The sequence below is a fragment of the Priapulus caudatus genome, unplaced genomic scaffold (assembly GCF_000485595.1).
Source record: "Priapulus caudatus unplaced genomic scaffold, Priapulus_caudatus-5.0.1 Scaffold233, whole genome shotgun sequence".
Taxonomy (NCBI): Eukaryota; Metazoa; Priapulida; class Priapulimorpha; order Priapulimorphida; family Priapulidae; genus Priapulus; species Priapulus caudatus.
Window position 1 is genome coordinate 303,865 of NW_014577294.1, and position 5,931 is coordinate 309,795.

At 46.6% G+C, this 5,931-nt stretch overlaps 1 protein-coding gene across 1 annotated transcript in view; it reads right to left on the reverse strand.

Moving 5' to 3' along the window:
• The window catches only part of LOC106807761 (twitchin-like), a gene marked incomplete at its 3' end in the record, with an annotated part of 171,136 nt that extends 167,033 nt beyond the window's left edge, over positions 1–4,103 (reverse strand). Inside the window, 1 exon segment of the mRNA XM_014810212.1 lies at positions 4,033–4,103.
• Between the last annotated feature and the right edge of the window lie 1,828 nt (positions 4,104–5,931).

Consider the following 5,931-nt stretch of genomic DNA (forward strand, 5'->3'; position numbering starts at 1 on the left):
TGTGTGTGTGTGTGTGTGTGTGTGTGTGTGTGTGTGTGTGTGTGTGTGTGTGTGTTCATGTGTGTATACGCGCGTGCGTGCGTGAGCGCGTACGTGCGTGTGTAAGTCGATCTGATGTTCACGTTATGTCAACATCTGATCGACTTGCCAACAAAAACAGTTGTTTGTAGTCGTGCAGATTAATCCGTCCATGTGAAGTATCAACCCTCCTAACAAAACCACGTTGACTTCAATTCGTCATCCCGCCACTCCAACTAATTTTAATTATTTTGTTAACAGACTCTCGATATGTTAATGGCTTTAGAAAGCATCGTGGGTGTCTAATAATATCAAATAAATGCGTCGGTTATTTTAGCGGGGGTTTGGTCGATCACTCCGTATCAGGTAACCATCCAGTTGAATCCGATTGATAGGTGCTCAGTAGTGTAGGAGCATGTGTACGATTATCAGGGGGTTAATAGTGACAAATAATTTGTATTGACAAATAATGACAAAATAATTTGTCATTATTATCCCTTGGAATTATGACGTCCGTCTATTTTGCTTGCTAGTGATTGGCCGACATTGATTTTTTTTGTTCTTCAGACATGTTTTTATCAGAAAAAAATCTTGGTTCCAGATTCTATACAGTGTAAAGCCAGAATCAGACTCGTACACACAAAAACGCGACTGCTCGTACACTACCGTTGCTCGCACGCACGGGTGAACGATGACATGTTCGGCTCAACGCACCCTGCCACGCGATCGTACAGATAGACTAACAAACGGTAGCGATGACAGGACAGAGCCGTTTTTTTAATGTTACAAGTTTAGAAAACAACCCGATGAAGACTACCGTGATACGAGACTGTTTAATTATCGCGAACTTAATGGCGCGTTGACATCGAGTGATAAGCTCGTCGAAAACACTTGAGCTAGTAGCAGTGGATCAATCATCTGCGTTTCGTATTGACGGTCCAGGTCTCCGTCTTACGCGTTAAGTGCTGGTGGGGCAGGCTATGATGGACGCTTCTGTCATAATGTCGGGTATAAGGTGTAAGGTCATTGGTGTGTGTGTGTGTGTGTGTGTGTGTGTGTGTGTGTGTGTGTGTGTGTGTGTGTGTGTGTGTGTGTGTGTGCGTGCGTGTGTGCGTGTGTGTATGTTGCGTGTGTGTGCGTGTGTATAGCACTGTGGGTGTGCCCTCCAGTGCGTTAAAAACTACAGAATTGAAAAACAACTGTTGATGTTTAACCTACGTGTAATTACACGCGTTTGCCAGTTCGTAGCATTGCGCTGAAGCGAAAGCTTAAGAAATGAGGCGTGTTTTGCAAGACGTGCTGAGTAACATGGAGTAAGTCTTATATTCTTGCCTCTAACATCAACAATCGCATTGCTGGCATACGCATATTCAGACTATGCGTGCGCTGGGGGCCGTGCATGTTTACGGCGACAGCGTCATGAAAGCAGTCGCCCATGCACTGACGTGGTCGACTGCGGATGAACAGCTGAACACGCAAGAAAAAATCGCGCGGAATGATTCCCTGCTTTCGAGAATGAATGCGGTAGACACGGCGAATAAACACAACCCTGAACCTAACGCTATCCTTAATGTTCGCCTTTACTCTAACCTTAACCATAACTCCATCGCAAGGCAGGTCATCACCTATTGTGTATAATCACGCCTTCTTTTCCGTTTTCGCTATGCCAGTTGCGAATTAATAATGTAAACTATATTATTTACAAGTACACTTATTATGTTGTAATTGTCAGGCCTTAATTTCTGGTTTCTCAACGTAAAAACAGTGGCGTATCTCGGCACAGCGCACTTTTAGAATGATGGCGCTTTAACTATACCAGTTGGGAATGGAAGCACAATAATAATTTTATAATTGTCAGACCTTAATTTCTGGTTTCTCTGCCTAGCGTAAAAACAGCCGCGTATCTCGGCACAGGGGTACTAGAGTCATGGCTTCACTCATTAACGCTAATTAGAGTGAAGCTTGGACGCCAGCAGCATAGATGCGGGGATGACACATGCCGCATCGCCTGCGGTGCACGCGAGACGGCGAGAGGTTTTGCACGCCGTGTTTACTTAACCCACGTTAATAATTGTCTACATAGTGCTGAGTAACTCTAGTACGTGTGCCCTGCGGGGCAATACGCGCGTCTGCTTTGCGTTCAAAGTGTCACAGAGGCATCTGAAACCTGCCTTCTACGCGCTTGTGTTTACGTTTGACGTTATTTTTTTGGGTGTCGGTCGCTTTGTGACTCGCGTCGTCTGCGCGAATCGTGCGCGCACTATCGGTGATGCGCTCGTTATGCCACGCTATCTACGTCCGCATTTAGAAAGAAGAATGAATTAAAAAGCCCCGCCGCGTTTAGGGCGCTGAACCTCGTACTCTTTCCGTGCGTGCCGAATGCTTTGAATACCGAATACGCTTTCGGACGGATCAGCCTTTCAACGGGCTGTCTTTGCGTGTATGGGTTCCCCGTCAAGATAGGCCGCTTTAAACAGCTGCATATGCGGAGTTAATAGATAGCGATCGTTCTCCCCATAATCCACTTAAAACTGCCACGTGCGCTTATTTTATACGTAGGTTGGCTACGTAGGGTGGCTTCCGTGTAACTAGCTGATTATTCGAATTTTTAATCCGTTTGAATCGTATATGAAGTAGCGACACCCGAGAACTTCAGCGTGCACTCTGAAGACATTAGAGTCATTTAGCGTCACTGCGTCGCCGACAAAATATTATTCATTTAAAATACAGTTATGGGATTTTTTGCTCATTGTGGTGAAATTGCTGCCATATATTTTGCCGTTCCCATATGATGTAAACAAACAGTTATGCATTATGCATAGCTCGTATAGCGAGCAATTTTGTTGCGCACAGTAATTCAAATTGCGCCGAAATTTTAATGAGCTGGTTTTAATCGGCTTTAATGAAGTGAAACCAGTTCACAAACATACATTGGCTCTCAGACAGAAGAACGTTTTTTTCCATTTCCACAGTAACGCCGTCTCTGCAATCGACTCGCTCTCTGCCATCGTGGATTAGCGGTATAGACTAATAGTTACTCACCGTTACACGTACGCCGCACACTCGTACTGTATACGAGAGAAATCTTAATCGTTTTCGCGATGCTTCGCGTTTCACCGATTACAAACACAAAACGTTCTGCGTGCAATTTCGCGTATTCGTCTTACACTGGACCGTGTGCACGCGATAACCCTACCTAGAAGCCTAACGACTGCTTGCGCTTATATTTATGCGTGAGCGAGTATCCAATTCCCGACGCGTGCACGTGTGTATACAAGCTATGTCTCTGCGGCCGACTCACTCACGAAATATTTCGTCGGGCGGACTTTCTCATGAGTTTTCGTTTTCGTCGAAGCGTGCTACGCGTGATAGCCTTGCCGCGTCCTCCGCCCCGAGCCTAACGATGATGTCATCGCATATTAAAGTCGCCCGCGGACCAGATGGACCTTACGGAAGAGAAATAACGGCCGTGTTTACATTGGAACAGCCGCACGTAAGAACCACTGCGATTGATCTGCGGGTACTAGTAAGCTGAGCTGACGGGGGATGGATCAGGACACCAGCCGAGCATGAGGAATCCGGAACGAGATGTTTGGAAATAATGACGCGACACGGCGCGATTTCCATTTCCGATCGGATTCGGCTTGGCGAAACGCGTGTAAATAGATACCTCCTCCTCCTCCTCCTCCTCCTCCTCCTCCTCCTCCTTCTTCTTCTTCTTCTTCTTTTACTACTTTCGACTGGTGTTTCTTCGGTCACGCACGCACAGTCGCACACACGCGGCCAGGCAGGCACACACCATGAAGTTGCACTCTCTACCAACCGCTTCGTGCTTACGTTCGATCTACGCGTAACACGCCCCAGCTTTCTCTTCCTGTCGCCGCTGGAGACCGACCGTACTCCGTGCTCACTCGCTCGCTATACTCACTATACACTCGGTACTCCCGGCTCTAGCTCTCTTCCCGCTCTGTGTACGCGTAGCGAACTGAACGCTGGCGCGTGCGTCTGACTTACCTTTTGTTTCTCTCACTCGTGCTGAACGCGCAGCTCCTACACCTTGGAGGCTGCACAAGCAATCACATCAACTGAAAATAGCCAGTCGGTAATATGCTGCGCGCGTGAAGCACACACCCCCGCCTCCAGATGGTAACTCAATATCTCACAACAGCTCAGGCCATATTTGTAAGTGACGTAGTTGGCGAGGACCGTGCCTATGCGCATAAGCTTTGCTCTCACAACATCGTTTGTGATTGGCGTGGTGGGGTGGCGTTGGATCTGAGTCCAGAGGCGATAGCGTTCGAGAGAGAGAGAGAGAGAGAGAGAGAGAGAGAGAGAGCGCGCGCAGCAGGGAGAACCTTCGCGATAGGCGGAATCCGTGGAATATTCATTCACGCACGCCCGCGCACTCACACACGTGCCTGCGTATGTACGCACGCAAGTACGCCCACGCATCTACATACATAGATAAATACACACGCGCGCGCACACACACGTGCACCAATGGACGCCACACGTATATATATATACTATATATTATATAAGATATAGCTTATATAAGGACATATGAAGAGGATGATATATACAAAATAAAGCTAAATACATACAAGAAGATAGGAGAAGAGGAAACCTGAAAGAATGGCTACACTATCCCAATAAATAGAAGCTTTGAGAGAGACTTTAGCGATAGGATTTTGTATATACATCAACTGTAACATTATTGGGTTTTATCAATTTTAGCTTTAGCCATTGGAACTGCAAAAAGTCTCTAAAATAAGATACAATTCCAGTTGTTAACCCGTGAACTTCATATTCGCCTTTTTACACACCAATTGCGTGAATGCGTACATGTGTGCATGTATGCTGCTGTGCGTGCGCGGGTACGTGCGTATCAATCAATCAATCAATCAGATCGAGTCTCCTCGGGAAGAATGGTGATGGCATGCCAGGATGGTCTGTGCAGCATAATTGACCGAATTTCATCGGCCGACTGCAGGCCGGTATCGCGTCTGAGTTGGTCGATGTGCGTATGCATGTGTGTATATGTGCGTGTGTATATGCGTGCGGGCGGGCGGACGGGCGTGTGTGTGTGTTCATGTGTGCGCGCACGTGCGCGCGTGTATGTGTGTATGTGTGCGTGTGTGCGTGTGTGCATGTGCGCGTGTGTGTGCGTGCGTGCGTGCGTGTGTGCGTATGCGTGTACACGTGCGCGCGTGCGTGCGTGCGCACGTGTGTGGTCGTGTGGACCGATTAAATGAAAAACGGAGAGGAATAATTACAATGTCTAAATATCTTATAACTTAAAGAACTTAATATCGGGTTCGATTGATGTGAAATAATCAACGAAAAGCCAAACCGATGACGAGTCTACCCCTGTCGTCTCATCCATTGCGATCTTGCCTGCTGGGAATGTATGCGTATATCGGGTAACCGACGCGGAAAACCAACAGAGCTACAAAAACGAATACCTCGGCGATCTAACTCAACAAAAACGCGACGACGAACAGGAAAAGCAGCCGGGCCCTAAAACTGTCGAGCCGTGGCCAGAAGCGATTAAAATGCTCGAATGGAACTATTCGGCAACTTAACCGCTTGTCGCTTGTTTTTTGTCGGGGCGCGGATGGGTTTGAAAAGTAACAGAAAACAAGGTGTAACGTACTGGCCCGTACCGGAAGATCTAGCAAATAGTTCGGCGAGCGAAAACAATTATTGCATGTATTTATAGGGCATTTGAAACCCCTTTGTGTCAGCTGGACCTGCACGTATTAGAGAGTAAATCTTCGTACATCGATTAATCGTATTAATATATTACGATTTTTTTTATTATTATTATTACATAACTAATTAATAATTAATATAATAATTAGATAGCTAGGTAGATTACCTGCATACGTGCTAGGATTATATCCGTCTTAT